The sequence below is a fragment of the Pan paniscus genome, chromosome 12 (assembly GCF_029289425.2).
Source record: "Pan paniscus chromosome 12, NHGRI_mPanPan1-v2.0_pri, whole genome shotgun sequence".
NCBI lineage: Eukaryota > Metazoa > Chordata > Mammalia > Primates > Hominidae > Pan > Pan paniscus.
This window is the reverse complement of record NC_073261.2, coordinates 56,803,358-56,828,684: the sequence shown is the minus strand read 5'-3', so window position 1 is coordinate 56,828,684 and position 25,327 is coordinate 56,803,358. Positions and strand designations below refer to the sequence as shown.

General features: G+C 41.5%; 1 protein-coding gene and 1 pseudogene across 12 annotated transcripts in view; one reads left to right on the top strand and one right to left on the bottom strand.

Annotated features, from left to right (window-relative positions):
• AAK1 (AP2 associated kinase 1) overlaps positions 1-25,327 on the bottom strand; it is a 187,664-nt gene that overhangs the window by 128,948 nt on the left and 33,389 nt on the right. The window lies entirely within an intron of this gene.
• On the top strand, positions 583-13,383 carry LOC129397157 (UDP-GalNAc:beta-1,3-N-acetylgalactosaminyltransferase 1-like; annotated as a pseudogene).

Genomic DNA, 25,327 nt, shown 5'->3' with positions numbered 1-25,327 from the left:
AAGGAGAGATCTATAATCTGCAATTGGCATAACATATAAGAGATATTCTTTTTTAAATTAATTTTTTGTAGAGATGGGGTCTCACTTTGTTGCCCAGGCTGGTTTCAAATCCCTGGCTTCAAGCAATCCTCCTGGCCCGGCCTCCCAAAGTATTGGGACTACAGGTGTGAGCCACTGCGCCCAGCCAGGAGATATTCTTAAGCTAGAGGTCCATGTCCCCACACCACCCCAACTCCCCAAGGACCTCTGGTTAACATTTATGCTTCGTCACTGAGTTTTCCAAGTTCTGACCCTGGACTGGGACAGTAGTTATGTTGGCCCCTGGTTCCAATGGGCTGGCCTAGGAGCTTGGTGCCTGCCATCACTGCAATTCTCAGACTCCAATACCTAACGCTACCCTCCTCTCCAGAGTCCTGTCCAAAGTCCTGTATCTCTCCTGCATCATTAAAGGCAGCCTTGAGTTCTAAAACCTACTGAAAAATACCAGAAACCAAATTTAAGAATCACTTATCCAAAAAGTATGTTTGGACTAGATCAAAAGTTTTACATATGATGTGGCATATGGTACTAGGAAAAGAGGATGACCTTTCAGTCAGTAGTTTCCAGGGTTTGATTTCTAGCAATGAAACTTGTTTACATAAACTTGAGAAAGTTACTTAACTTCTTTAAGCCTCCGTTATTATCCATATTTTACAGATGTGGAAACTTTCTCCCCCAAAGCTATTGAAAAGCACTAAAGAAAAAAATATACAAAAATGGGCCTAGCACAGTGCTGGGCAAACAACTCTTCCCTCCACCTTCCCTCTGGCACCACCCTCTGCCTGATTGGTGCGGAGTGCTCCCTGCCCTCCGCACGTCACTGCCCCAAGGGGTCTGGGAAAAACTCCGAAAAATATGCAGTCTACAAGACTGTGAGATGAACTGTGAGATGAACCGGAGGATTATGAACTCATTAAAAAGAATAGCAAAGAGATCAGGGTGACCACCAGTGGGGCAGGTTTTGTCTAAGCACTGCCTGTCTAAAATAATCATTATGCAGCTTTTTCAGGCCTTTTCCAGGTGAGATGCTTAAAAATGAACTGAGAACAAAGCAGTCAACTGAAAACCTGTGGGCCTATGAACCTAAGGCAAAGTAGGTGGTTGAATACCAGGCTGGTAATGAGGCAGAAAGGCAGGCAGGGGACTTTTGGCACAAGGTAACCATGGGCTTTGGAGGCAACTTACCACAGTGTTGAGGAACCATTTACAGAGCTTCAGGAGCTCAAAGAGGGCCTGGCAATGACAATATTCAAAAGGCTTAAAAACACAAAAGACGTCAGGAAACCTGGGTTCCAATTGTGGCTCTGCATTAACCAGCTATGTGATCTTAGGCTAAAAACTCTTCAAAGACAAGGAAAGTATTTTTCTTTGCATTTTCTGAATCACCTAGAATAACAAAGTCAATGCTCGGTAACTACTGAATGAAGGAGTGTCTGGCTTCTGAGATCTCTGGGCCTTAGTTTTCTCTCCTATATCACAAAAGAGTTGGAAAGATTATCCCTAGGGCCACTCCCGGGCTCACATTCATTCCATTGTTCTTTAGACACAGAAAAGTTTCTCAATTCTAACAGCACATCAGAATCACCTTGGAAGTTTTTAAAAAGATAATTCTCCAGTTTCCCAGCTGGAACATACTGAGATTCAAAATCCTTAGGGTGGTGGGTTTGGGTCGGGCGGGGGGTAAAATCTGCACAGGTGAGCCTAATAGGCAGTTAGCTGTGAGAACCAATGCACCATGCTTTCAAATGCAGTAATCTTCTAATCTTCAAGGAACAAGGGACTTGAGGCTGGGTCCTTCTTCCATATCTTCTGCCTTTCTGCCCAAATCAGCAGCTTTCATTTTCTAAAGCAAACCTGCCTCATTTCTTTTCTTTAAAAAAAACTTTTTTTTTTTAAAGACAGGGTCTTGTTCTGTTGCCCAGGCTGGAGTACGATGGCATGATGACAGCTCGCTGCAGCCTCGACCTCCTGGGCTCAAGCAATACTTCCATCTCAGCCTCTGGAATAGCTGGGACTACAGGGGCTTGCCACCATGCTCAGCTTATATATATATACACATGTGTATATATACGCACATATACACACATATGCGTGTACACACATATACACATATGCGTGTACACGCACATATATACACATGCGTGTACACACACATATATACACATGTGTATATATACACATATATATACATATGTGTATATGTATATATGTGTGTGTGTGTGTATATATATATTTTTGATGTCGTTTCGCTCTTGTTGCCTAGGCTGGAGTGCAGTGGCGGGATCTCGGCTCACTGCAACCTCCGCCTCTTGGGTTCAAGTGATTCTCCTGTCTCAGCCTCCCAAGTAGCTGGTATTACAGGGGCATGCCACCATGCCCAGCTAATTTTTGTATTTTTAGTAGAGACTGGGTTTCGCCATGTTAGCCAGACTGGTCTTGAACTCCTGACCTCAGGTGATCCGCCTGCCTCAGCCTCCCAAAGTGCTGGGATTACAGGTGTAAGCCACTGCACCCAGTTGCCCAGCTAATATTTTTAAATTTTTTTGTAGAGACAGAGTTTTACTATGTTGCTCAGGCTGGTCTTGAACTCCTGGGCTCAAGTGATCTTCCTACCTTGGCCTCCCAAAATGTTGGAGTTACAAGCATAAGCCACCATGCCAGGCCTCATTTCTTTTTTCTTTTTTTTAAATTTTTTGTAGAGACAAGGTCTCACTATGATGTCCAGGCTGGTCTTGAACCCCTGGCCTCAAGCGATCCTCCTACCTCAGCCTCCCTAAAGTGCTGGGATTACAGGCATGAGCTACCATGCCCAGCCAAACCTGCTTCATTTCTAAGGAGCAAGACTTTGGAGTTAGATAAGGGTTCAAATCCCACAGCCAACACTCCACAGTAACGTGACCTGAGCTCACATATAACATGAGCAACCATCCCCTGTTCCACAGAGGTTATTGTGAAGATTATGTGAGACAGCATCATAAAGCACCCGGCACACATCTAAACACAGAAGCTCTTAACAAATGTTCATCCCTGTCTCCTCCACCCCCTTCTTTCCTAAGTAAGGCCCATCAGGTGGGTACCTGACATCACCTGCACCTTCAGAAAAACTCTAGTTATGGGAACTTTTGCTGATATAGGACATACTCCACTTTCAGTATTTGTCATGGACATCAGTTTCCCCATCCCTTATAGTAAGGAAGAAGAGTAAACCCATTCCCTTAACTAAGAACTCCCTCTCTGTTATAATGGTTTGTTTCAGCAGTAGATGGCTGCAGGTGATGCAGGTATCCAGAAATCCTGCCCTCCAAATGATCAAAGCAGGCCTAGTCCTGGATGCCTGTGACATCTGAGTGTATCTGAAACCATCTGTGGGTGCTAAGCTAATTGCATCATTTGGTTACTCCTCAGTTCTTACATTTGTTTTATACTTGCTACCACAGCTACATGATTTTTTTTTCTTTTTTTAATAGAGGTTTTTATGATGTCTCCTTTAAACAGGCTGGTCTTATTGAGTTCCTCTGCATTATTTATTTTTATCCAATGGCACATGTGATCTGTGGATCAAGGTTTACTATTGTTAGGACTATCCCAGTACATTATGTAGGAGAATATTTTATAAAGAGCTCAATCTGGATCCTCTACAGAATAAATGAAAGAACTGCTACCAAAAAGGCAGCCTCTGATTTTCAAAAGAACTTCCGTTGCTTTTTAGATGCCTTTTAGAAAAGAAGGAATCCATCTTGAGGGATATATGAACAATATGCTCACATGGTTCACATGAAGTCAGTCTTCTTTCAGAGCCTGATCACAAAGGCCATTACTAGTGTCAGCTGGGGTTAAAGATCAAAGTTCAGGTGAGAAACCAGAGTTTTCACTGAATCCCTTGGTCAGAGATGTGGCCGACTAGAGAGGAGTTGCACAGTCCTTAGATCAGGAAACAAGGTGGCACTACGTGGAGATAGTTCAAAGTCAGGAAATAAACTGAACAGAGTTCCAGCCAAGAAGTGGAGCATATACAGGACAAAGTTGAAAATATAATTATTGGACTCTGAAGCCGGGTAGCGGTCAAGCAACGTGGCAGAGAGTCAAGACCTAGAAAGATCAGCAGGAAAAGGAGTCCTAGGGGCTGTGAACAGAATAGATGCAACATTGTAACTCAAAGAAAGTAAAGGAGTATTGGGGCCAGGCGCAGTGGCTCATGCCTGTAATCCCAACACTTTGGGAGGCCGAGGCAGGTAGATCACCAGAGGTCAGGAGTTCGAGACCAGCCTGACCAATATGATGAAACCCTGTCTCTATTAAAAATACAAAAATTAGCCGGGCTTGATGGCGCATGCCTGTAATCCCAGCTACTTGGGAGGCTGAGGCAGGAGAATCTCTTGAACCCGGGAGGCGGAGGTTGCAGTGAGCCGAGATCGTGCCATTGTACTCCAGCCTGGGCAACAAAGAGAAACTCTGTCTCAAAAAAAAAAAAAGAAAGAAAGAAAGAAAGAAAGTAAAGGGGTATTGGGTCCGAAAAGCTGATGGAAGTGTCCTGAAAGCAGAGAGCAATCCCTAGGAATGATCTGCCTTGAGCGTTCAGGTACAGATAACAAAGCACCTGGAGTAGAGTCAGGCACAGGGAAGTGAGCAGCTCCTACTTTGTTTTAAGGTAGCTCCATTTTATCTCCACAGAAGAAAGCCAAGCAAGATAATAAAAAGAGAACATGGTCCAACTAGTTCTGATTAAAAAAAAAATTCATAGAAGCTAGCTCTGCCAGGCCAGGGAATAAGTCAAAAAACCTCTGAATGGCTCTGCTCACTAGGGACAACCAGCAATGGAAGCCAGACAGGAAGATAAGCTGGGAGCTTCACTACCACTGCATGAGCTCAGGTAAAAACAAGACTCCATCATCCTCTTCCTCCAGCAGAGCACATCATGTCATTCTCTACAGTCTCCACACACTAGACAAGGCGCATTAACTTCCTAGTCACTTCAGTACATATCAGAAACGTGAAAAAGAGGCCGACTGGAACCTGCCCCTAAACCACCCACTTTTCGTTGGTATTTTATCACAAAGCCCTTTCCGTAGCAGCAGAAATGCTAAGGATTAAAGCAGAGGACACTGGGGGCTTTGGTTAGCAAAGATGCCTGAGAACAGAGGAGAGCACACATTCCAAGAAAGCTATACAGAGAAACTGTTTTGATCAGTCGGTACACCCACCCCCAGACTGCCATTCCGCAGTGCCTGTCCTTCCTGGAGGACAGAGCCAGGGCAGGAGTGATTCAGCATAAGCCATCCCCACTAACCTTGTACACAGCCTACTTAATATAGCAGGCTTAGATGTCTCAATTTTTAACTGGCAACGCTAAGATTCTGTATATTGCAGATACAGGAGCAAATCAAAAACCATTTTTAGATTTGCACAATTTCTCTAGTTAGGAATCCCAATATCAATACATACTATCTTTGGCTTAACCATCTACTAACTGGAAAAGCCTCAACTTCTCTAAAGCTCCATTTTCACAGTTGTAAAATGGGAATAAGTATATCCTATCAATCTTAAAATTAGTAGAAAAGTCAAATGAAATAAATCACGAGAGATTTAATATGGCGACAAAATGTACTGTCTCTTCCAATCTCCATTCCCACCTCCCCAAAACACAAACTTTATTGGAGCGATAAGACATGAGACATTGAAAAAAAATATAAGCCTACATCGAGCACCTACTATGGAAAGACGAATGTCAGCTCGATTGCTAGGGAAGTTTTTTGCGAACAGATTTCAGATGAATTCTGAAAGACTGGTAAGATTGGAAAAGGCAAATCCATTTTCTATGTCCATATTGTATGGAGCATTTATTTAAACTGTAGTTAGAATATCTACAGTTAAGGAGTTAACAGTATAAATATCATCAGTCACTCTCTATGACTTTTAGAAATATGGAGATTTAGGCACAAAGTGGAGAAACAACTCAACTCAAAAGGTCACAACAGCAAAGAAGAAAATGAAGCCCAGTTCAGCACCCAGGCTCTACAGGAGCATGAAATAACTGGTGATCAATCAAAACCAGTAAGGTCTACTGACCAACACCACTGTGACCGTACCCAAGAGATTTACCATATGCCACCAAGGTATGGAAGTATCATTCCTACAAGCCATGGTAAACCAGGGAAAGAGAAATAAGACTATGTTGCAGGATGATGTCTTCATAAAAGACTCATAAATCACTTTATTCTAGAGCCAACGGGGTTAAAGTTGGTTCTATAATTTTTTTTCTTTTTTTCTTTCTTTTTTTTTTTTTTGAGAGGGAGTCTCGCTCTGTCTCCCAGGCTGGAGTGCAGTGGCATGATCTCGGCTCACTGCAACCTCTGCCTCCCAGGCTGGAGTGCAGTGGCGCGATCTTGGCTCACTACAACCTCTGCCTCCCAGGTTCAGGCGATTCTCCTGCCTCAGCCTCCTGAGTAGCTGGGATTACAGGTGCCCACCGCCACGCCTGGCTAATTTTTGTATTTTTAGTAGAGACGGGGTTTCATCATTTTGGTCAGGCTGGTCTCAAACTCCTGACCTCGTGATCCGCCCGCCTCAGCCTCCCAAAGTGCTGGGATTACAGGCGTGAGCCACTGCGCCTGGCCTGTTCTATATTTCAAACCACAAAGACCACAGCCAGTTTAATGGAGCTTAAATTGGAAAGTTGGAACAAGATGTCACCAAGGCATCTGCTGACAATTTTCCTAACACTTTTATTAATAACTCCCAGTTACCCTCTCCTGGTTCTCCTGGTTCTCCTAGTCCACAGAGAGGTCAATAAGAGCAAATGAGGAAGTGAAGCAGAAGAACTAAGATCTTTCGTTGCAGTTTGGAATCCAAAACTGCAACAAAAGGAAGACCGCTCCAAATTCCCAGTATCTCCAATCTCTAGACTAGAATACAATTTTCAAGAAATAGTCGACCTGAGTATTCCACTCAGCCAATGACCGGTCTCTTGTCCTGCCAGTGTTTCTTATTGGGTATTGCCTCAACTCACTTTAAGGTTTATCATACCACTGCTTCTCAAGAGAGGGTAGTTTTGGCCCAAAGAGGGCAACTGGCAATATCTGGAGACATTTCCAGTTGTCACAACTGGGGAGACAAGGGGTGCTGCTGGCATCAAGTGGGCAGAGGTCAAGGGATGCCAACATCCTAATAATGCACAGGACAGCCCCCCACAACAGCGGCCTATTCAATAAAAATGTTTGCAACTTCTGATTTAAGTGTCAAAAATAAAACTGTAAAACTGCTAAAAGAAAATTACAACTGTACTATAACTTTGGAGGCAGAGATGGTTTTCTATAAACATAACATGAAAAGAGTAACCAAAAATTTGATTCATTTCTTCCTCATTAAAATGTGAAACTTCTCTGTGGCAAATAAAACAAAACCCACAAAGTTAGTGGCAAGTGAAAAAAAGTTTCAACATCAAAAATGTTACACAAAATTCAATAAAGTTCTACCCTGAGATTCACAGTTCTACCCTGAGATTCACAGATTTGGCTTATGATAATTGGACTCATTTAACATCTCTTCTTCAAATTATGAGGCATTTCTTCACATTCATGAAGACTTACATGAATTTTGTACACTCCATGAACAAGTGAGTGTCTTAAGGCTCATCATGCCTGTGTTCTAAACAGTTGCTGTGTTAAGTTCTTCTCTTACAGAACCAGTGGTTTCCTAGTTCATAAGCCTGAATAACTTCATGCGTCACATTCCCTAAAATGCATTTTCTCATTGACTTTAGTTTCCACTGCTGCTTGCATTTTTAGTACTAAAGACTAAATTACATAAACATTAATTTAAAAGAATTATAACATCAAATATTGGCAAGAATATAGTGAAACAGAAGTGTGCTTTGATAAGATACATTGGAAGCATTCAGAAAGTAGACATCCATTGATCCAACAATTATTTTGGGACTCTGATGAAATGTAGAAGTATATATATTTAAAGATGCTTTATGCAGTGTTAATAACCAAAGTTGGAAACCTAAATATTTAGCACTAGGAAATTGACTAACTAGATTATGGTATATCCATGCAGCCTTAAAATAAACATCTATACTCAGTGATATGGAAAAATGTTCACAACATATTATTGAGTTTAAAAAAACAGGCTTTACAAAATGGTTAAGAGGGTATACTTTTTATTGTGTATTTTTACCACAAGTAAATTTTTTTTAAATAAAAAAGCAGGCTTCATGTTCTCACACATAAATTTGGTATATATATTATATAACATGTATTTTATATAATATGCAAATATATCTTATTATATACTATCTTTATACATAGAAAAGGGCTGAAGAGCTAAATACCATACTAATGTGCTACAAGTAATTAAATCTATGGGTGATATGAGTTGTTTTATATATCTTTTCTTTCATGTTTCTAAATATTTATAATTAATGTGAATTAGTTGCAGTAAAAGTTGTCAAGATAAGCTACTATTTACATCTCAGTGCTCCAAACTGTATACTGGATAAAATTCCACCTTTTCTAGTTAACTGGAGAAATCATCACAAACATTTATTACCTGTTTCTCACTCAATGCTGGGATGCCTCAGAGGCTACTAGAGTGTACAATGCTACTTCCCTCACTCATTAGGTAGCTCCAGACTGTAATCCTTTTAACTCCTCTGCCAGCTTTAACATTTCTGTCTTTGACCTTAGCGGCTCTTGCCATTGTTCTCTACTGTCAGGTTGGTGTCCTTCTCCATTTTAATGTATTGCTTTTAATTCAACAGTAAATCAAAAGTATAAGAACTCATTAATAAAAACGAGAAAGAATAAAAAGACTGAGGGAGGGGACAGGGTCTCTCCTAAGGTACCAGTTGGAATCCGCTTTTATGAGCAATTTCTACTGCCCCCAGATTTTTCTTTGGGAAGGGGAGGGGAGGTAGTGGTATATCTCTAAATTCAAAGCTAGGTTTTAGCACAATTGTTCAACTGTCTCCACCATAACACATATATCCAAAGACATTCAAAAATAAGACATATGCCCATGGACATCTGGCACCCACATAAGGGCTCTAGTTCAAGTAGGAGGATCCTGTGGATCGTGTGTAGCCCCTTAGGGTAAGAGCTGTACCTCCACATCATTCTTTGCAACTCAAGAAAACTTATCAAAATTTGAAGGACAGTCATGTTATCGTGAGGATAACTTTGAACTTTTTATATGAATGAATTTCAAAATAAATGATTTACAATTCAGTGCTTTATACTTAACCACATGACAGAGGTGTGTGGTAATACCATAGCAGAGAGCCATGTTTTCATGGTTACTACTGCCAGGAATGTGGCTACTGAAGAAATAGAACACTACTATGTCTAATTACCACGGGCCGAAAGTGAGGCCTCTTGTACCAAACAGTTAGCCAGGTTGTGAATGCAAAGAAAATGTTCTTGAAGGAATTTTTTTTAAGTGAATATAAACTCAAGGTTTTATTGTCTTCATAATAAAAGAAAAGGTAACACTTAGAATTGGATCACTTAGCCCTTTCTCTTCTTATCTCCTCCCAGTTCAGAATGCTTGCCTCTTTTAACAGCCAGCATTCTCTTGGACCTGCAGTTGGGCTCAACGCACTCAAGCCTTAGCACAATCTTCTTTGTAGTTTTAGCCTTTTTCCAGAAAATCGGCTTAGTTTGCCCACTACAGCCACTCTGCTTCCTGTCATAACGCCACTTTCCCTGGGCATACAGAGAATCCTTGCCCTTTTTACTGTGTCACTTTGTGGGGTTGGTGCTTGCCACACTTCTGACACAAGTCCAGCGGGTTTTAGGAACGTTCACCATGTTTGCGTGAGCGCTATCAGCATGGAAAAAGCTAGGATTTTGTTTCTTTTTTTGTTTTGTTTTGTTTGTTTTTGAGATGGAGTTTCACTCTGTTGCCCAGGCTGGAGTGCAGTGGTGTGATCTTGGCTCACTGCAACCTCTGCTTCCCAGGTTCAAGCGATTCTCCTGCCTCAGCCTCCTGAGTAGCTGGGATTACAGGCACACACCACCACACCTGGCTAGTTGTTTTTGTATTTTTAGCAGAGACGGGGTTTCACCAAGTTGGCTAGGCTGGTCTCGAACTCATGACCTCAAGTGATCCGTCCACCTTGGCCTCCCAAACTGTTGGGATTACAGGCGTGAGCCACTGCACCCAGCCTCTTGAAGGAAATTTGAAGTGCTACATGAATGATATGGATAAAGTTTTAGTGTGCTGGATATAAGAACAAACCTGCCAAAACATTCCCTTACGCCAAAGTCTAATCTAGAGCTAGGCACCACTAACTCTCCTCAATTCTATGAAGGCTGGTGAGGTAAGAAAGCTCCAGAAGAAGTTTGAAGCCAGCAGAGGTTGGTTCATGAGGTTTAAGACAAGAAGTCATCTCTATTACATAAAAGTGCAAGGTGAGGCAGCAAGTGCTGATGTAGTTGTAGCAAGTTATCCATAAGATCTAGATAAGACCATTGATGAAGGTGGCTTCACTAAACAACAGATTCTCAATGGAGATGAAAAGCCTTATACTGGAAGAAGATGCCATCTAAGACTTTCATAGCTAGAGAGGAGAAGTCAGTGCCTGGCTTCAAACCTGTGAAGGTCAGGCTGATGGTCCTGTTAGGAACTAATGCACCTGGTGACTTTAGGTTAAAGCCAATGCTCATTGGCCAGACTGAAAATCCTAGGGCACTTAAGAGTTATGCTAAGTCTATTCTGCCTGTGCTCTATAAATGGAACAAGGCCTGGATGACAGCACATCTGTTTACAGAATGGTTAACTGAATAATTTAAGCCCACTGCAGACTTACTACTCAGGAAAAACAAAATTCGTTGCAAAATATTACTGCTCCTTGACAATGCACCTAGTCATCCAAGAGCTCTGACGGAGAGGCACAAGGAGATTAATGTTTTCATGCCTGCTAACACAACATACATTCTGTAGCTCATGGATCAAGGAGTAATTTTGACTTTCTTTTTTTTTTTTTTTTTTTTGAGACAAAGTCTCACTCTGTTGCCCAGGCTCGAGTGCAGTGGCGCCATCTTGGCTCACTGAGACCTTGGCCTCCCAGGTTCAAGCAATTCTCCCCACCTCAGCCTCCCCAGTAGCTAGGATTACAGGCACCTGCCACCACGCCCAGCTAATTTTTGTATTTTTACTAGAGACAGGGTTTTGCCATGTTGGCCAGGCTGGTCTTGAACTCCTGACCTTAGGTGATCCACCTGCCTTCACCTCCCAAAGTGCTGGAATTACAGGTGTGGGCCACCATGCCCGGGGAATTTTGACTTTCAAGTATTATTATTTAAGAAATACATTTCATAAGGCAATAGCTGCCACAGATAGAGGCTCCTCTGATGGACCTGGGCAAAGTAAATTTAAAACCTTCTGGAAAGGACTCACCATCTTAGATATTGCTAAGGCCATTCATGCTTTTCTGGAGCATGGCAGGAGCTGAGCTACCAAACCTCAGGCAGTGGGCCTCTGTGACTAGCAGTTCCCTGCTCAGGTGAGTGCTGGAGAAGGAGCCTGGTGGAGCTGTGGGCGATGCAGAAGAATGCTGGGGTATGTGGTGGTGAGCCCAGGCTGAAGCTGCATGTTGGCCACCTTGCCTTGTCCCAGGGTGCACTCTCTGCCTTCTATCGCCCCCAGGAGTGGCTGGGGGTTTTTGCCATGGTGGTGGGGGAGTAGAAGGTGAGGGTATTACCAGTGCCTGTGTTTAGGAGGTGGCTGTTTTGTTGGGAAAAGCTACTACGAAGGGAAGTATGACCAAATTGTGTCTTTTTTTTTTCTGTGTTCATAGTGTTCACAGCAAATCTGAGTGTTTTACTTAAAGCATGGAACACAGAAAACAACAAAAAATTTTAGCTAGTGCTTTAATCTCATCTGAAATTCTACAGGTGTGTGTTTTATAAGGCATTTATGGCAGAATTTCAAGCCAATCTGAGATTCTCTTTTTTTTGGTGGCATTATTTTTGAAAACTACATACAGCTAAATGTTCAACTGGTGAAACTGAAAGTATTTCATTGACAAGAAATTAATCAAGAGGAAGAACCTGCAGCTCGCATGCTTCTGAGCTGCTACGGATGGCTCCGGCTCTCTGGACAGCCCCAGCTCCCTGGATAGCCCTTCCAAGTAGGATGTCACTAGGATCCCTCACATGGGGTCTCCTGTTGCTATCGCTCCAGAGTTTCCTCGTGATGTGCTACCTCAGCCTTCCCCACTACAATGTGACAGAACATGTAAACTGGATGTGCTTCTGGAGTATGAGACAATTTACAGACAATACCTTCACTTTGCATTTTGAGAGCATTCAAACTGCTCTCATCAAAACCCATTTCTGGACCCAGTGCAATGGCTCATGCCTGTAATCCCAATACTTTGGGAAGCTAAGGCAGGAGGATCACTTGAGCTCAGGAGTTCGAGACCAGTCTGGGCAACAGAGGGAGACTCCATCTCTACCAAAAAAAAAAAATTTTTTTTTAAACAGCCAGGCATGGTGGCATGCACCACTAGTCCCAGCTACTAGCTGGGAGGATCGCTTGAGCCCAGAAGGTCAAGGCTGCAGTGAGCCATGATCATGCCACACTGTACTCCAGCCTGGAGACAGAGTAAGATCGGGTCTCAAAATCAACCAACTAACCAACCATTTCTCATCATCCCAGTAACTTCCCATCCCTCAAATATGAAAGCCAGACAGGCCATTGGAGTTACTTGAGATGAAAAAAAAGTGTTGGTGGAGATAAGAGATTCTTACGTTATGTCTGAAAGGGAAGACAAAATGTTAGCACTGTGCTTAGAGGGTGAACACCTTCTTTATGGTGACATAATGCAACCACATGTTTTGGATACATATAATAACATGACCTTGAAAACCATTATGGCATTCAGGTGGGTAACTGAGTTTTGCCCCAATGCCAAGTACATCATGAATACAGACACTGATGTTTCCATCGATATTTGAAATTTAGTAAAGTATCTTTTAAACTGAAACCAGAGAAGTTTTTCACAGGTTATCCTCTGAGTAACAATTATTCCTACAGAGGATTTCACCAAAAACCCCATATTTTATACCAGAAGTATCCTTTCATGGTGTTCCCTCCATACTGCAGTGTGTTGGGTTATAAAATGTCCAGAGGTTGGTGCCAAGGATCTATAAATGATGAGTCATGTAAAACCCATTAAGTTTGAAGACGTTTATGTTGGGATCTGTTTGAATTTCTTAAAAGTGGATATTTATACTCCAGAAGACACAAACCTTTTCTTTTTCTTTTTTTTTTTTTCTTTTTTTTGAAGACAGGTTCTCACTCTAGTGCCCAGGCTGGAGTGCAGTGGTGTGATTTCAGCTCACTGCAACGTTTGCCTCCTGGGTTCAAGTGATCCTCCCACCTCAGCCTCCTGAGCAGCTGGGACTACAGGTGCACAACACCACACCCAGATAATTTTTTTATTTTTTGTAAAGACCAGGGTCCTGCTATGTTGCCCAGGCTGGTCTCAAACTCCTGAGCTCAAGCGATCCACTTGCCTCAGCCTCCCAAAGTGCTGGGATTATAGGTATGAGCCGCTAATGTCTCACCCCTTTTCTTTTTATGAAGAGTTGATGTGGATGTCTGTCAACTCAGATGTGTGATTGCAGCCCATGGCTTTTTTTACAAGGAGATCATTACTTTTTGATAGATTATGCTAAGGAACATCACATGCCGTTATTAACTTCACATTCTACCAAAAGCCTAGAGAAGGACATGACACTTTGTGGAAAGTGTTAAAGTTGTAGAAAATTCATGGGGAGGTCCGTGTGCTAGCTTACACTGAACTGAAACTCATGAAGAACCCACAGACTAGAAACTGGAGGGTTAAGGTGTGATTTATTTTGACAAAATTCAAGTCAGGCTCTTTAAAGATGATATTCAAAAGAATTAAATATAAAAGAAGTGGTGGTTTTTGCTACTGAAACTAATAAGACCAAACAATTCGAACATGTCTATAGACTAGAATTTCTTAAAAGTGACAGTGAATTATAAGCTCATTAGTCCATAATAAGAAAGCAATGTAGAGTTTTACTGAACAATCTAGTCACTTAATTTTGTGTATAACTTATGTGGATTACTAATTTAAAAATATATATAGTTCTGTGTAAAAAAAAAAAAAAAAAAAAAAACTTCACTGAAATTATACCAAACAAAATTTCATCTGTTTTTGGTCATTTAGAAGATCCTTCACGATGTTGCAGTATTTCAGTTATCAATTATTATTCGATATTACCTCAGACTTTCTGGGTCTGTAAATGTTATGACAGTTTCAATACTATATAAATAGAATAGCAAATCACTCTTTACATTTGATGCTTTTCTAGTTATTTCACTGATTAGGTTAGATAGCTCCATTAATGTAAAGTCTTAGGTTGTTATTGTGTATCAGTAATCTCTTGGACTTTGTTAAACATTTTACTGTGGTAATATAGAGAGAATTAAAGCAAGACAAGCCTGAATTATTGCCTTGTTTTTAAAAATACAGTCTGCAATGTGTGTGTGTGTTTGTTGTTGTTGTTTTGAAACGGGGTCTCACTCTGTCACTGAGGCTGGAGTGCAGTGGTATGATCACGGCTCACTGCAGCCTTGACCTCCCGGGTGCAATCAGTCCTCTCACCTCAGCCTCCTGAATAGTTGGAACTACAAGTGTATGCCACCATATCCAGCTAATTTTTTTTTTTTTTTTGTAGAGACAGAGTCTCACTATGTTGTCCAGGCTGGTCTTGAACTCCTGGGCTCAAGGGATCCTCCTTCCTTGGCCTCCCAAAGTGCTAGAATTACAGGCATGAGCCACTGTGTCCAGCCTCTCCAATGTTTTTAGATGTCACTGTCTCATTTTTCCACCTGGAAATTAGGAATAATATAGAATGCCAAGCAGTATGTTTCCTTTTGGAAAGGACTTTGAAGACAAAAAAGAAAGGAGAGAACCCGATGGCTAGAATATTATGAATATTCCAGGATTGAGTTGAAAAGAGAAGACTGAAGATCCAAGTTGCATTCTTAATCTGTCTCAGTTTTTTTTTTTTTTGCACTAACAATCAGTTTGTGAATAAAGAGGAAAAAAGGAAAAAGGAAAAAAAAAATCGTGATTCATGAGAAGAAGTCAAAATACCAACATTAATAGGAGTTTGGAAGAAGCAGATTCCAACTCTCATGGATGACTTTGGGGATTCAAGCCTTCAGCAGAGAAAGTAACAACAACTACAGATGTGGTGAAAATAGCAAGAGAACTAGAATTAGAAGTGGAGCCTGAAGATGTGACTGAATTGTCGCAATCTCATGATCAAACTTGAACGGATGGAAGTGGCTTCTTACGGATGGGCAAAAAAAGTGGTTTCTTGAGATGAATCTCCTCCCGGTGAAGATGCTGTGAACATTGTTGAAATGACAACAAAGGATTTAGAATTACATCAACTTAGCTGATAAAGCAGCAGCAGAGTTTGGGAGGGATGACTCCAATTTTAAAGAAGCTACTGTGGGTAAAATGCTATCAAACAGGATCAAATACTCCAGACAACTCTTCCTCTTCTTCATGAAAGGAAGAGTTAATGGATGTGGAAAACTTCATTGTTGTCTTATTTTAAGAAACTGTCACAGTCACCCCAACTTTCAGCAACCACCACCCTGGTCAGTCAGCAGTTATCAACATCAAGGCAAGACCCTCCACCAGCAAAAAGATTATGACTCACTGAAGGCTCAGATGATTGTTAGCCTATTTAGCAATAAAATATGTTTAAATTCAGGTATGTACATTTTTTAGACTTAACACTTAGTAGGCTTAAAACACTTAGTAGACTATAGTATAGTGTAAACTAACTTTTATATGCACTGGGAAACCAAAAAATTTGTGTGACTCCCTTTACTGTGATATTTGCTTTATTGCAGTGGTCTGGAACAGAACCTGCAATAGCTAAAGTGTGCCCAAGTATACCACTGGGTGTTTTTAATATTTCTTCATATGACACACAGTTCTGGACTCTCTGACATACTAAAAACTACTTGTGTGACTCATACAACTGCAGCCTTAGCATAGATAGCATAGGCTGTGTAACTGGGCTCAGTAGAGAGTTGTCTGATAAGATGAGTCTGTAGCCAGAAGCAATGCTTGTTTATAGGTGATTCAGCACAGAGGCAGTTTATTGGGACTCCAACTGACAGCATCTTAGAGGCAAAGACAAAGGATCAAAGAGCCAAAGATAGAACAGAGCCATCGGCCAAAGCCCCAAGGGGCACTTATGACCAGAATAAACTAGGTGGACCCATCTTGAGCCCTGGGTGACCAAAATAGGAACCCAAAGGTTACAAGCTACAGCCAATCACTATTCTCAAGAGTATGACTAGATTTCAATTAACCTTTGCAAAGACAAAACCCAAAGACCATAGGTAGTGAGTTAAAAAAAAAAAAAAAATTGGCTTATCTGCCTAAACGGACTGAATGGTTCACTTTCTCTTGGCTTCATTTTAGCTCCAAGGGGTAGAGTCTATTCACTTTGCATGTCTCACTTTGTTGCTTCAGAAGGATGGACACTAGCATTAGTAAATGAAAGTTTGATAAGGAAGAGGATTTATATACAAAGTATCACCCTACAAAATACTAATTACAAAGTGAAAAATAGTAACTTAACAGTGGAGAAGCCTGGCAGATACCAGTTAACTAGATGATTTAGGTTGGTTATCAGTGATGGGACAAGTAGGCATCAGGACCTCTTGTTATGATGCACCTAGAAAGACACACCATTGCAGTATCCCAGTCAAAAACACATACCTTAAATCTAAGCAGCGGGAACATCAAAATCACTCAAATTAAGGAACATCCTATAAAGTAGAACTGGCCTGTACACTAAAAATGTCAAGGTCATGAAAGACAATGTAAGATTAAGGAGCTGTTCCAGATTAAAAGAGATTTAAAAGACATGACAACTAAGCACAATGTTTGATCCCAGATTAAATCCTGAACCGAAGGAAAATGTTTTTCTTTTGCTACAACGGGCACAACTGGGACAATTAGTAAAATCTGAATAAACAGATTAGATGATAACAGTTTATATCAAAGTTAATATCCTGATTGTGACATCTATACTTTGTTTTTTATTTGTTTAGTTTGTTTTTTTAATGAAATATACACTAAAATGTTTATATTATATACTGTATATAATTATAAAGGGATATTATATATTATGTGGCTGACTTTCAAGTAACTCAGAAAAATATGATAAAACAAATGTAGCAAAATATTAACCATCGGTGAATCTGGGTGAAGAGTATATGTGAATCTTGTGTATCATTTTTCTACTGTTTATGTAACTGAAATTATTTCAAAATAAAATTTTTAATTAAGAAAAGAAAAGGACAAGATGAGTGAAAAGTCCAGCCCCCTGAGGCGCTCCTGACCACAGAGACTCAGGGTTCCAAGGCTGGCCTTCCTCCTTTGATACTGCAGTGACAAACAGGATGAGCAAAGACTTCAGAGCTGTGCAGATCTGGGTTCCAATCATTGTGCCTCACACAAACTAAGCTCACTAAAAAAAGATGGTATTTATTATTTCAAATTTTTAAAAAGCAACAGAAAAATATGAAACACTTCCTCATTTATTTTATGGAGCAAGTTAAGTACAGCCCTAATACCAAAACTCTGGCATTCAGTACAGGTGAAAAGAAAACTATGTATTATCCCATTTACAAATTACTAGTAAATTGAATCAGGCAGTACATTAAAAGAATAAGACACCATGGCAAAATCAAGTTGGTTCAAAAAAGTAAGGATGAATGGATGGAGGGACGGACAAATATCAAGAAATTCATTAAAATAATTTATCAGTTATGGAAGTCAAAAAAGATAAAGACTTAGAAATTCAATAAAGAGGCATTTTCAACATTTGTACATCTTTTCCTGATTTTTAAATGTTTATTTTTCCATTGGGACTGTTTGTAACTTTTCTGATTATAAAAGTAACCATGATTATTGTAAAAATTTCCAAGTAAGGCAAAAGTGGGTAGAATAGAGTTTCCTCACAGTCCATGACACTGTGGAGTCTTTCAAGCTTGTGAAAGCATCTTTACAAGTCGGTAGATCACGAGCCAGCAAGCAAGAAACAGAGGAGAGAGAGAGAGAACCCTATTCTGAGAATAAAAGGCAATTCCTCTGTTAGCTTGTGGGCTCTCACAAAGCATACCACTGATAAAATGGAGTCACACTATCGCCTCCCTTTCCATGATCTTCCCCCTCCTGCCTAACCAGCCATCACTGCAGAAGGTCGCAAATCCACATGTGAGTCACTTCAGAGCAGCTCTCCTCACATGTAGGTTCTCACCACTCAGATACTATCCATCCTCAGCTATGAAGGGCTCTGTGTAGAAAGATAAGAGGGTAAAAAATAAAAAATTTTAAGAGAGAACATTTAGGTATACAATTTAAAAGATGGGGAAATTAGAGAATTAAGGAGATACTGTGCAGAATTAAAATCATCATCATCATCATCATCATCTGCTTTGCAGGCTACACAGCGTAAGGAGCATATTATTTAGAGAACATTTGTGTTTAAATTCTCTGGTGTTTCAGGAGTTGGCAGCAGGTTTTCAGAACTCAGACATCATTTGAGTCATGGACAGAATTGGAAACCTGATGCACTGATGGTGTTTTCTATCTGTGGCTGAAAAATGAGGCATTTTCCGATAATAAGAGATATAGAATCCAAGAGGAAGCATACCCACTTCCAGTTCCAAATAACTTTCCTTGCAAAAGGCAAAGATCCTTCTGAAACTAGGTTAGTTAGAGAGTCTGATCTCATCCCTTCAGAACAACCAGAGCTCAAGGTTGCAGTAACCTGACTCTCCAGTGTTATTTTGACCAACTTCATAGAAACAAAAGCTGCCTTTGATGCACCTCAGTGCCTAGCCACCTCACCAGAGAATCAAATATTAAAAATTAATCAGGCTGGCCAGACACCATTCAATGTCAGGCAGCTTTACACAGGAGGTGGAGCTCTGGGGTGACGTAGAGTTGTTGTCTTTCGTGTCGTCATGAACTTCTACGATTTAGCTCACTGCCTATTTCTTCTCCTGGTCATGTCTAATTCTGGGTGGGCAGCTCTGCAGAGGCTGAGCAGCCAAGCTTCCATGTGGCCTCATTGCTTTCATGCTTCTTCTCCTCTCCAACTGTTTCTCTCCTCCTCTAGGGCACGACACCTCCAAATGCTCATTGCTAACTCACCCTCTTATCTTCTTGCCCCACCATAGTATCAGTGGACAAAATCCACAAGCTCGCAAGGTTTAAAGTCATCACCTCTATTCTGAAGTAGACACTGAAGGAACATGCGAGCTGACACAGGGGTGGGATTTCACAGGATGGAGAAGGAACAGAGGGACACTCCAGGCTGAGGCAGAGACTTTAAAAACATGCTGAGGATGACTGGGGAAGTGGCAAGCGGTCCAGTGGGGCTGCACCTTAGGGTCCAATATGTCTCTAGCTCTGGCACTGCTTCTCCCGGGTGCCACACCCCAACTGCACCCCAGCCTCTCTGCATGGAGTCCCTCAGATACCTCACATTAAACATACCCTAGCCAAAACCTTTCTCCTTCTAGACTCTAAATTTTGGCTAATGGAGCCACCATGCTTTCAGTCAAGCTGAAAACTTAAGTCACCTCAGACTCTTCCCTCTGTCTGAACACACAGTACTTCAACAATTTGCATCAATGCTTCTCCAAAATGCTCTTGAATCCATTCCCTACTCTCAATTCCTCCTAGCACTAATTTCAGCCTTATGTCTCACCCGGGCTTTTACAGAGCCCCAGCATGTGCCACACAAACTCCCACTCTTCCCTGGAGTCAGCCCAGTCCTTGTGTCACTACGAAGCCCTCCCTACCCCAGCAGTTTGTCCCCTTTTTCCTTGCTCTCACCTTGCTGTGTACCTACCTTTACTACTAAAAGCCAGCACACAGAATGATCACTACTTAAAACCTGTTTCCTCCATTCAACAACAAATTTCTCAAGGGTAGACACTGTGTTTTGTAACTTCTGAAAAAGATGCTTCCCAAGCATCTTACATGGTATCCGAACATAGCATTTCACAATGAAATCATGGTAAACTAGTGGAAACCCTAACCATTCTCCTTGCTCTGCCTTTTCCTTCTTATGCATTTTTTCTAACTTTTTATTTTGAATTAAGTATAGATTCACAGGAAGTTCCGAAAATAGTGCAGAGGAGATCCATGTACCCTTCATCCAGTTTCCCCCAATGGTGACATCTGACATAACTATGGTACAACGTCAAAACCAGGAAACTGACATTGGCACAATCCACAGACCTTATTCACTCCAGGCTGAGGCAGAGACTTAAAAAACATGCTGAGGATGTTTTACACCAGTTTTACATGCACTCATATGTATGTGTAGTTGTATGTAAATTTATAATGTGTAGATGTGTGTAACCACAACCACAGTCAGGATACAGAACTGTTCCATCACCAAAAAGATCCCTTATGCTGCCTCTTTATAGTCATCCTCCGCTCCTACCTTCCCCCTGCCCCCACACTGCCCCTAATTCCTGGTAACCACTAATGTGTTTTCCATCTCTTCTATGGACACTTTTAACAGTGTCCCACTGCCTACAGAAGAAGGTTCACAGACCTCATCTGTGGCATTCAAGGCCTTCAGGATGTGATCTAGAGCTACTGTTCAGCCCATTCCTCCCCTCCACCCCCATGAACTCACTATTCCAGCTACACAGGACAATTCACTGTCCTAGGAACACGCTTTGCACTTTCCTGCCTTTGTATCTTTGCTCATGTTGTTCCTATGTCTAACTTTCTCTCCCTGCTTGTTCACTCAGAAGAACCATCTTTAAGGTTCAGCATAAATATCATATTTACAAAAAGCTGCTTCCTGATTTCTACCATCCCCAAGCAACTGTTTTTTCTCATCTCTGTAATCCCTCTCTTATAGCACTCAAGTCACAAGATTATTGTGTGTCCATGTCTTCCCCACTTGACCACGATCCAATTGAACACAAGGATGTGAATTATTCACTTTTGTCTTCACAAGACCTCAGCAGTTTGATCCCACAGACTTTCACAAATCCTTCTCTTGTACTACCTGGCACTTGCTGCACTTAGTGCTGGAGATACAAAGATAAATATCCCCTGATGAGACTTCCAGGCTAGTACCTCAATGTCTGATTCACTGAGGATACACACAGCAACTTCTTGAATGAATGAATGAATGATAAAAATCTGTAGGTCACTTGAAAACATTTTAAGACTCAGTGATCTAGAACAGACATACATCATCCTGCTGCCACTGAATGACACTAGAAGCCACCAATCATTGATCACTCAATAAATGCTTACAAAGTGACTACTGCATGACAAGCACCTCTCTAGGTATTGGAGATACAGCAGTAAACAAAACTGACACAAATATCTGCCCTCATGGAGCTTGCACTCAAGCAGGGAGACAGGCCATAAAATAAATACATACATTAAAAAGTAGGTTAGAGGCTAGGTGTGGTAGCCCACGCCTATAATCCCAACACTTTGGGAGACCTAAGCGGGAGGATTGCTTGAGCTCACAAGTTCAAGACCAGCCTGGGCAACCAGGTAAAACCCCATCTCTACAAAAAATACAGAAATTAGCCGGGCGTGGTGGTGCATGCCTGTAGTCCCAGCTACTTGGCAGGCTGAGGTGGGAGGATGGCTTGAGCCCAAGAGGCAGAGGTCGCAGTGAGCTGAGATCGCACAATTGCACTCCAGTCTTGCCTCAAAAAAAAAAAAAAAAAAAAGTGGGTTAGATTGTGATAAACGCTGTGGAGAAAAATAAAGCAAGAAGGTTTGACAGAGTGTGTTATGTGGGGGAAGAGGGTGAAGAATTTCAAACTAAGGGTCAGAGAAGGGTTCCCCAAGAAGGTGACATATGAACAAAACTGTGAAGGAGGTGAGTGGGCAGAGCATGGGGCTATTTGGAGGAAGAGAACCCCAGGGAGAGGGAAGGACGGGCAGGAGCACACCTGGCATACTCAAGGACTAAAAAGAAGAGTGGAGCAGGTGAATATCAGAAAATGGGCTCAGTAAGGCAGAGGTAAGAGGAGGGGTCATCGTATGGCCTTGTAAGAAACAGGAAAGACTTTGCCTTGATTTCTGATGATGCGTTAACACTTTATCTCTTCTACTTTTCTTTCCCATGAGTATTTGGTTACTCTCTCTGACTCCCACAAGCCCCCAAAATGGTACTCAGGAATAAAATAATTTATCAAACACAGGTAATGACTACTGCTAGCTACCAGGATACAAAATCTATTAAACATGGCCATCGAGAGGTGGGACAGTATCATGAAAGCCTTCTAGATTATACTTATAATAAGCCAACCTATTTCTAACTCAGTAATTTTTTAAATTGATTTTTCCCTGAATCATAAGAGTAATGATACAAGAGAAACTCTCTCTTCTCCAACCCAATCAATCAGGCCAGTGGTTGGATCATCCAGGGTGTGGGCAGACTAGAGATTAGCCATGACCACTCAGCTTGCTGTGAACAGACATATGTGCTACAGCAGGGAAGGGGAAGAGCCTGATAATCTCATCAGGTGGAGTTGGTCAAAAGAATTGTCTTATAGGACATCTGAGTACAATGGCAACAGGGGAACACATGTCTCCTGCCCCCAGGTCCTTTTAAAATAAACTAAAGGCACACAAAAATAGAGAAAAACATGCATTTGAGTTGGAAACCAGGAAGGATGCCATCCAACCTGCCTAGAACTTTGAGGAATATCTGCTAGATTTAGTCAAGATGGAGCAGGACCAAAGAAGGCCCAGCTAGCTTTCTAAGAAGCAATGTGTCCTGGCAATAAATGCAGGCAGCAATAAATGCAGGCAGCACCTGCAGGACACAAAAGAAGGCTAGGGCAGCAGGCACAGAACTCCTACAACACAAGCCAAGGCGCAACCAACAGCTTTCCTCAGAGCCTTGAGCAGACATTCACCCACCCAGCTCCTTGCCCAGGCCAACAGCTTGGCAGAGGGAGTGGCACTGAAGGGCTGGGTCTGGCACGGGCAGCCAGTGTAAATTCAGTCAACCTAAAATTTCCCCTTGCTCCTTCATTTGAATATGAAGAAGACAGAGACTCACAATTATCTCTCTAAGAATTCATCTCCCATGAGATTATGGTGATGGCTGTAAAACTATGTTCAGAATAAGATTTAAGGAGTCAGTGTAACTATGATACTTAAGTAAGTGGTTTTTAAAAAGGGATTTCTGAAATAGGAAAGACTGAATGGAAATTAAAACTTTGAATACTGGTTTAAATAGTAACAGAGGAAAGGAACAGCAAATTGAAGACTATACAATCAAATTGGAAAAGCGAAACAAATTCCCCAAGAACTCAGAAATGTCAGAAGACAAAAATGAGGTAGAGATTAATTTTAACACAGGACAGAGAAAGAACATGGCATATTAAAAGCTTAAGCTTAACAAAAAAACTTCTTAGAAATAATAAATTCAGCAAAGTTGAAGGATACAAAATCAGTTACATTTCTATACACTAACAGTGAATAATATGAAAGGGAAATAAATCCATTTCATTTACAATGCATCAAAAACAATAAAATAATCAAGAATAAACTCAACTAAGGAGATGAAAGACTTGTACACTGAAAATGATAAAACAATGCTGAAAGAAATTAGAGAAGACACACATAAAAGGAGACATCTTGTGTATGTGGATTGGAAGACTTGTTGTTAGGATGTCAATACTATCCAAAGCAATCTACAGGTTCAATGCCATCCCAATAAAATAGGCTGGGCACAGTGGCTCATACCTGTAATCCCAGCACTTTGGGAGGCCAAGGCAGGCGGATCACTTGAGGTCAGGAGTTCAAGGCCAGCCTGGCCAACATAGTGAAACCCCATCTCTACCAAAACACACAAAAATTAGCCGGGCATGGTGGCGGGTGCCTGTAGTCCCAGCTATTCGGGAGGCTGAGGTGGGAGAATCACCTAAACCCAGGAGGGGGAGGTTGCAGTGAGCCAAGATTGTGCCACTACACTCCATCCTGGGTGACAGAGTGAGACCCTATCTCAAAACAAAAAGAGAATACCAATAAAATTAAAAATCCAGGCCAGGCACGGTGGCTCAGGCCTGTAATCCCAGCATTTTGGAAGGCCGAGGCAGGTGGATCACCTGAGGTCAGGAGTTTGAGACCAGCCTGGCCAACATGGCAAAACTCCGTTTCTACTAAAAATACAAAAATTAGCCAGGCACGGTGGTGGGTGCCTGAGGCTGAGGCAGGAGAATCATTTGAACCCGGAAGGCAGAGGTTGCAGTGAGCCGAGATTGTGCCATTGCACCCCAGCCTGGGTGACACAGTGAGACTCCATCTAAAAAATAATAATAAAAATAAAAAATAAGAAAATCCAACCTAAACCCACACGAAATCTCAAGGGACTCTGAATAACCAAAACAAATTAGAAAAATAACAAAATTGGGCCAGGTGCGGTGGCTCACGCCTGTAATCCCAGCACTTTAGGAGGCCGAGGTGGGTGGATCACGAGGTCAGGAGATCAAGACCATCCTGACTAACATGGTGAAACCCCATCTCTACTAAAAAATACAAAAAATTAGCCGAGCGTGGTGGCGGGCACCTGTAGTCCCAGCTACTCGGGAGGCTGAGGCAAGAGAATGGCGTGAACCCGGGAGGCGGAGCTTGCAGTGAGCCGAGATCACACCACTGCACTCCAGCCTGGGCGACAGAGCGAGACTCCGTCTCAAAAAAAAAAATTGGAGGTCACATACCTTCTGATTTAAAAACTTACTACAAAACTACAGTCATCAAAACAGTGTGGTACTGGCATAAAGACAGATATAGAGACTAATAGAATAAAATAGAGATCCCAGAAATAAACCCTCACATATATGGTCAAATGATTTTTCAGCAAGCGTGCCAAGACCATTCAAGGGGGAAAGGATAACCTCTTCAACAAATGGAACTGGGAAAACTGGATACCCACATGCAAAAAAAGGAGGACCCCTTCTTACCTCATGACTACACAAAAATTAACTCAAATTGGATCAAACATCTAAAAAGCTAAAACTACAAATTCCTCAGAAGAAAACATATGGGAAAATCTTCATGACATTGAATTTAGCGATGACTTCTTGGATATGATACCAAAGGCACAGGCAACAAATGCAAAAATATGCAAATGGAACCATAGCAAAAATTAAACACTTTTGAGTATCAAAGGACAACTAGCAAAAAGAGTAGAAAGGC